This window comes from Mytilus edulis, chromosome 11, assembly GCF_963676685.1.
Source record: "Mytilus edulis chromosome 11, xbMytEdul2.2, whole genome shotgun sequence".
NCBI lineage: Eukaryota > Metazoa > Mollusca > Bivalvia > Mytilida > Mytilidae > Mytilus > Mytilus edulis.
In genome coordinates, this window is record NC_092354.1 from 82,847,393 (window position 1) to 82,855,855 (window position 8,463).

Genomic DNA, 8,463 nt, shown 5'->3' on the forward strand with positions numbered 1-8,463 from the left:
GGTTGCCTTTTCTGTGTAATTTGATCTGGTGTTGTGAAGTACGGTTTAAATCATAGTTGATGGCTGTACATGTACAGTGACCTATGGTTGCCTTTTCTGTGTAATTTGATCTGGTGCTGTGAAGTACGGTTTAAATCATAGTTGAAGGCTGTACAGTGACCTATGGTTGCCTTTTCTGTGTAATTTGATCTGGTGTTGTGAAGTACGGTTTAAATCATAGTTGAAGGCTGTACAGTGACCTATGGTTGCCTTTTCTGTGTAATTTGATCTGGTGTTGTGAAGTACAGTTGAAATCATAGTTGAAGGCTGTACAGTGACCTATGGTTGCCTTTTCTGTGTAATTTGATCTGGTGCTGTGAAGTACGGTTTAAATCATAGTTGAAGGCTGTACAGTGACCTATGGTTGCCTTTTCTGTGTAATTTGATCTGGTGTTGTGAAGTACGGTTTAAATCATAGTTGAAGGCTGTACAGTGACCTATGGTTGCCTTTTCTGTGTAATTTGATCTGGTGTTGTGAAGTACGGTTTAAATCATAGTTGAAGGCTGTACAGTGACCTATGGTTGCCTTTTCTGTGTAATTTGATCTGGTGTTGTGAAGTACGGTCCAAATCATAGTTGAAGGCTGTACAGTGACCTATGGTTGCCTTTTCTGTGTAATTTGATCTGGTGTTGTGAAGTACGGTTTAAATCATAGTTGAAGGCTGTACAGTGACCTATGGTTGCCTTTTCTGTGTAATTTGATCTGGTGTTGTGAAGTACGGTTTAAATCATAGTTGAAGGCTGTACAGTGACCTATGGTTGCCTTTTCTGTGTAATTTGATCTGGTGTTGTGAAGTACGGTTTAAATCATAGTTGAAGGCTGTACAGTGACCTATGGTTGCCTTTTCTGTGTAATTTGATCTGGTGTTGTGAAGTACGGTTTAAATCATAGTTGATGGCTGTACAGTGACCTATGGTTGCATTTTCTGTGTATTTTGATCTGGTGTTGTGAAGTACGGTTTAAATCATAGTTGAAGGCTGTACAGCGACCTATAGTTGCCTTTTCTGTGTAATTTGATCTAGTGTTGTGAAGTATGGTTTAAATCATAGTTGAAGGCTGTACAGTGACCTATGGTTGCCTTTTCTGTGTAATTTGATCTGTTGCTGTGAAGTACGGTTTAAATCATAGTTGAAGGCTGTACAGTGACCTATGGTTGCCTTTTCTGTGTAATTTGATCTGGTGTTGTGAAGTACAGTTTAAATCATAATTGATGGCTGTACAGTGACCTATGGTTGCCTTTTCTGTGTAATTTGATCTGGTGTTGTGAAGTATGGTTTAAATCATAGTTGAAGGCTGTACAGTGACTTATGGTTGCCTTTTCTGTGTAATTTGATCTGGTGTTGTGAAGTACGGTTTAAATCATAGTTGATGGCTGTACAGTGACCTATGGTTGCCTTTTCTGTGTAATTTGATCTGGTGCTGTGAAGTACGGTTTAAATCATAGTTGAAGGCTGTACAGTGACCTATGGTTGCCTTTTCTGTGTAATTTGATCTGGTGTTGTGAAGTACGGTTTAAATCATAGTTGAAGGCTGTACAGTGACCTATGGTTGCCTTTTCTGTGTAATTTGATCTGGTGCTGTGAAGTACGGTTTAAATCATAGTTGAAGGCTGTACAGTGACCTATGGTTGCCTTTTCTGTGTAATTTGATCTGGTGTTGTGAAGTACGGTTTAAATCATAGTTGAAGGCTGTACAGTGACCTATGGTTGCCTTTTCTGTGTAATTTGATCTGGTGTTGTGAAGTACGGTTTAAATCATAGTTGAAGGCTGTACAGTGACCTATGGTTGCCTTTTCTGTGTAATTTGATCTGGTGTTGTGAAGTACGGTTTAAATCATAGTTGAAGGCTGTACAGTGACCTATAGTTGCCTTTTCTGTGTAATTTGATCTGGTGTTGTGAAGTAGGGTTTAAATCATAGTTGAAGGCTGTACAGTGACCTATGGTTGCCTTTTCTGTGTAATTTGATCTGGTGTTGTGAAGTAGGGTTTAAATCATAGTTGATGGCTGTACAGTGACCTATGGTTGCCTTTTCTGTGTAATTTGATCTGATGTTGTGAAGTACGGTTTAAATCATAGTTGAAGGCTGTACAGTGACCTATAGTTGCCTTTTCTGTGTAATTTGATCTGGTGTTGTGAAGCACGGTTTAAATCATAGTTGAAGGCTGTACAGTGACCTATGGTTGCCTTTTCTGTGTAATTTGATCTGGTGTTGTGAAGTACGGTTTAAATCATAGTTGAAGGCTGTACAGTGACCTATGGTTGCCTTTTCTGTGTAATTTGATCTGGTGTTGTGAAGTACGGTTTAAATCATAGTTGATGGCTGTACAGTGACCTATGGTTGCATTTTCTGTGTAATTTGATCTGGTGTTGTGAAGTTCGGTTTAAATCATAGTTGAAGGCTGTACAGCGACCTATAGTTGCCTTTTCTGTGTAATTTGATCTGGTGTTGTGAAGTATGGTTTAAATCATAGTTGAAGGCTGAACAGTGACCTATGGTTGCCTTTTTGTGTAATTTGATCTGTTGCTGTGAAGTACGGTTTAAATCATAGTTGAAGGCTGTACAGTGACCTATGGTTGCCTTTTCTGTGTAATTGGATCTGGTGTTGTGAAGTACAGTTTAAATCATAATTGATGGCTGTACAGTGACCTATGGTTGCCTTTTCTGTGTAATTTGATCTGGTGTTGTGAAGTATGGTTTAAATCATAGTTGAAGGCTGTACAGTGACCTATGGTTGCCTTTTCTGTGCAATTTGATCTGGTGTTGTGAAGTACGGTTTAAATCATAGTTGATGGCTGTACAGTGACCTATGGTTGCCTTTTCTGTGTAATTTGATCTGGTGCTGTGAAGTACGGTTGAAATCATAGTTGAAGGCTGTACAGTGACCTATGGTTGCCTTTTCTGTGTAATTTGATCTGGTGTTGTGAAGTACGGTTGAAATCATAGTTGAAGGCTGTACAGTGACCTATGGTTGCCTTTTCTGTGTAATTTGATCTGGTGTTGTGAAGTACAGTTTAAATCATAGTTGAAGGCTGTACAGGACCTATTGTTGCCTTTTCTGTGTAATTTGATCTGGTGCTGTGAAGTACGGTTTAAATCATAGTTGAAGGCTGTACTGTGACCTATGGTTGCCTTTTCTGTGTAATTTGATCTGGTGTTGTGAAGTACGGTTTAAATCATAGTTGAAGGCTGTACAGTGACCTATGGTTGCCTTTTCTGTGTAATTTGATCTGGTGTTGTGAAGTACGGTTTAAATCATAGTTGAAGGCTGTACAGTGACCTATGGTTGCCTTTTCTGTGTAATTTGATCTGGTGTTGTGAAGTACGGTCCAAATCATAGTTGAAGGCTGTACAGTGACCTATGGTTGCCTTTTCTGTGTAATTTGATCTGGTGTTGTGAAGTACGGTTTAAATCATAGTTGAAGGCTGTACAGTGACCTATGGTTGCCTTTTCTGTGTAATTTGATCTGGTGTTGTGAAGTACGGTTTAAATCATAGTTGAAGGCTGTACAGTGACCTATGGTTGCCTTTTCTGTGTAATTTGATCTGGTGTTGTGAAGTACGGTTTAAATCATAGTTGATGGCTGTACAGTGACCTATGGTTGCCTTTTCTGTGTAATTTGATCTGGTGTTGTGAAGTTCGGTTTAAATCATAGTTGAAGGCTGTACAGCGACCTATAGTTGCCTTTTCTGTGTAATTTGATCTGGTGTTGTGAAGTATGGTTTAAATCATAGTTGAAGGCTGTACAGTGACCTATGGTTGCCTTTTCTGTGTAATTTGATCTGTTGCTGTGAAGTACGGTTTAAATCATAGTTGAAGGCTGTACAGTGACCTATGGTTGCCTTTTCTGTGTAATTGGATCTGGTGTTGTGAAGTACAGTTTAAATCATAATTGATGGCTGTACAGTGACCTATGGTTGCCTTTTCTGTGTAATTTGATCTGGTGTTGTGAAGTATGGTTTAAATCATAGTTGAAGGCTGTACAGTGACCTATGGTTGCCTTTTCTGTGCAATTTGATCTGGTGTTGTGAAGTACGGTTTAAATCATAGTTGAAGGCTGTACAGTGACCTATAGTTGCCTTTTCTGTGTAATTTGATCTGGTGTTGTGAAGTAGGGTTTAAATCATAGTTGAAGGCTGTACAGTGACCTATGGTTGCCTTTTCTGTGTAATTTGATCTGGTGTTGTGAAGTAGGGTTTAAATCATAGTTGATGGCTGTACAGTGACCTATGGTTGCCTTTTCTGTGTAATTTGATCTGATGTTGTGAAGTACGGTTTAAATCATAGTTGAAGGCTGTACAGTGACCTATAGTTGCCTTTTCTGTGTAATTTGATCTGGTGTTGTGAAGCACGGTTTAAATCATAGTTGAAGGCTGTACAGTGACCTATGGTTGCCTTTTCTGTGTAATTTGATCTGGTGTTGTGAAGTACGGTTTAAATCATAGTTGAAGGCTGTACAGTGACCTATGGTTGCCTTTTCTGTGTAATTTGATCTGGTGTTGTGAAGTACGGTTTAAATCATAGTTGATGGCTGTACAGTGACCTATGGTTGCATTTTCTGTGTAATTTGATCTGGTGTTGTGAAGTTCGGTTTAAATCATAGTTGAAGGCTGTACAGCGACCTATAGTTGCCTTTTCTGTGTAATTTGATCTGGTGTTGTGAAGTATGGTTTAAATCATAGTTGAAGGCTGAACAGTGACCTATGGTTGCCTTTTTGTGTAATTTGATCTGTTGCTGTGAAGTACGGTTTAAATCATAGTTGAAGGCTGTACAGTGACCTATGGTTGCCTTTTCTGTGTAATTGGATCTGGTGTTGTGAAGTACAGTTTAAATCATAATTGATGGCTGTACAGTGACCTATGGTTGCCTTTTCTGTGTAATTTGATCTGGTGTTGTGAAGTATGGTTTAAATCATAGTTGAAGGCTGTACAGTGACCTATGGTTGCCTTTTCTGTGCAATTTGATCTGGTGTTGTGAAGTACGGTTTAAATCATAGTTGATGGCTGTACAGTGACCTATGGTTGCCTTTTCTGTGTAATTTGATCTGGTGCTGTGAAGTACGGTTGAAATCATAGTTGAAGGCTGTACAGTGACCTATGGTTGCCTTTTCTGTGTAATTTGATCTGGTGTTGTGAAGTACGGTTGAAATCATAGTTGAAGGCTGTACAGTGACCTATGGTTGCCTTTTCTGTGTAATTTGATCTGGTGTTGTGAAGTACAGTTTAAATCATAGTTGAAGGCTGTACAGGACCTATTGTTGCCTTTTCTGTGTAATTTGATCTGGTGCTGTGAAGTACGGTTTAAATCATAGTTGAAGGCTGTACAGTGACCTATGGTTGCCTTTTCTGTGTAATTTGATCTGGTGTTGTGAAGTACGGTTTAAATCATAGTTGAAGGCTGTACAGTGACCTATGGTTGCCTTTTCTGTGTAATTTGATCTGGTGTTGTGAAGTACGGTTTAAATCATAGTTGAAGGCTGTACAGTGACCTATGGTTGCCTTTTCTGTGTAATTTGATCTGGTGTTGTGAAGTACGGTCCAAATCATAGTTGAAGGCTGTACAGTGACCTATGGTTGCCTTTTCTGTGTAATTTGATCTGGTGTTGTGAAGTACGGTTTAAATCATAGTTGAAGGCTGTACAGTGACCTATGGTTGCCTTTTCTGTGTAATTTGATCTGGTGTTGTGAAGTACGGTTTAAATCATAGTTGAAGGCTGTACAGTGACCTATGGTTGCCTTTTCTGTGTAATTTGATCTGGTGTTGTGAAGTACGGTTTAAATCATAGTTGATGGCTGTACAGTGACCTATGGTTGCCTTTTCTGTGTAATTTGATCTGGTGTTGTGAAGTTCGGTTTAAATCATAGTTGAAGGCTGTACAGCGACCTATAGTTGCCTTTTCTGTGTAATTTGATCTGGTGTTGTGAAGTATGGTTTAAATCATAGTTGAAGGCTGTACAGTGACCTATGGTTGCCTTTTCTGTGTAATTTGATCTGTTGCTGTGAAGTACGGTTTAAATCATAGTTGAAGGCTGTACAGTGACCTATGGTTGCCTTTTCTGTGTAATTGGATCTGGTGTTGTGAAGTACAGTTTAAATCATAATTGATGGCTGTACAGTGACCTATGGTTGCCTTTTCTGTGTAATTTGATCTGGTGTTGTGAAGTATGGTTTAAATCATAGTTGAAGGCTGTACAGTGACCTATGGTTGCCTTTTCTTTGTAATTTGATCTGGTGTTGTGAAGTAGGGTTTAAATCATAGTTGATGGCTGTACAGTGACCTATGGTTGCCTTTTCTGTGTAATTTGATCTGATGTTGTGAAGTACGGTTTAAATCATAGTTGAAGGCTGTACAGTGACCTATAGTTGCCTTTTCTGTGTAATTTGATCTGGTGTTGTGAAGTACGGTTTAAATCATAGTTGAAGGCTGTACAGTGACCTATGGTTGCCTTTTCTGTGTAATTTGATCTGGTGTTGTGAAGTACGGTCCAAATCATAGTTGAAGGCTGTACAGTGACCTATGGTTGCCTTTTCTGTGTAATTTGATCTGGTGTTGTGAAGTACGGTTTAAATCATAGTTGAAGGCTGTACAGTGACCTATGGTTGCCTTTTCTGTGTAATTTGATCTGGTGTTGTGAAGTACGGTTTAAATCATAGTTGAAGGCTAGCTGTACAGTGACCTATGGTTGCCTTTTCTGTGTAATTTGATCTGGTGTTGTGAAGTACGGTTTAAATCATAGTTGATGGCTGTACAGTGACCTATGGTTGCCTTTTCTGTGTAATTTGATCTGGTGTTGTGAAGTTCGGTTTAAATCATAGTTGAAGGCTGTACAGCGACCTATAGTTGCCTTTTCTGTGTAATTTGATCTGGTGTTGTGAAGTATGGTTTAATTCATAGTTGAAGGCTGTACAGTGACCTATGGTTGCCTTTTCTGTGTAATTTGATCTGTTGCTGTGAAGTACGGTTTAAATCATAGTTGAAGGCTGTACAGTGACCTATGGTTGCCTTTTCTGTGTAATTTGATCTGGTGTTGTGAAGTACAGTTTAAATCATAATTGATGACTGTACAGTGACCTATGGTTGCCTTTTCTGTGTAATTTGATCTGGTGTTGTGAAGTATGGTTTAAATCATAGTTGAAGGCTGTACAGTGACCTATGGTTGCCTTTTCTTTGTAATTTGATCTGGTGTTGTGAAGTACAAATGTACAGTTTAAATCATAGTTGAAGGCTGTACAGTGACCTATGGTTGCCTTTTCTGTGTAATTTGATTAGGTGTTGTGAAGTACGGTTTAAATCATAGTTGATGGCTGTACAGTGACCTATGGTTGCCTTTTCTGTGTAATTTGATCTGGTGCTGTGAAGTACGGTTTAAATCATAGTTGAAGGCTGTACAGTGACCTATGGTTGCCTTTTCTGTGTAATTTGATCTGGTGTTGTGAAGTACGGTTTTAATCATAGTTGAAGGCTGTACAGTGACCTATGGGTGCCTTTTCTGTGTAATTTGATCTGGTGTTGTGAAGTACGGTTTAAATCATAGTTGAAGGCTGTACAGTGACCTATGGTTGCCTTTTCTGTGTAATTTGATCTGGTGTTGTGAAGAGTACGGTTTAAATCATAGTTGAAGGCTGTACAGTGACCTATGGTTGAAGGCTTAACAGTGACCTATGGTTGAAGGCTGTACAGTGACCTATGGTTGATGGCTGTACAGTGACCTATGGTTGCCTTTTCTGTGTAATTTGATCTCTTGTGGAGAGTTGTCTCATTGGAAATCAAACAATGTCTTATTATTATATTATTATCTTGCACATTTGCTACCTTTGGTTTTTAGAAAGAAAAAAAAATTGTAATTCTGCAATTTTTTGTACATTAGTATTCAGTTTAGTAATTTTTACAACTGCCCAAAGTTGGTGTGCAAAATGTTTTCATGATAGTAATGGTAAAGCCAAATAAAAATATATTTGTGATTCCAGTATCATCCTTTAAAGTTTAGGGTTGGCAGGTAGGATTTTTTTTAATTTTTTTATTTTGGATTGTCAAAATCCTAAAAAAAAAAATCGTCTGTTAATCAAGTCAAAAGTATGGTATATCCATGAATGTGCATAGAGCATGATTAATTATCAGTGTTGTTTAGTCACTTTTTTAATGTAATTCATTGCAACCATTGTAATAATCTGATATAGTACATTTTTACTTAATTTTGTTGCATTTTAGCCAAAGGAGACACTACTGATGGCAATTCAGATGACAGAAGTCTGTCAATTAAATTATTTAAATTCACATTCCTCCAAATTTGATCATTTGAAAATTTATTTATCAAAAATGAAAAAAAATATGTCGACGATGGGGTTTAAACTGAGGTTGGTCGGAGAACTGGAACCACACATATATCTTATTTGTCCTATAGTTTTCATGATGAGAGAGATTT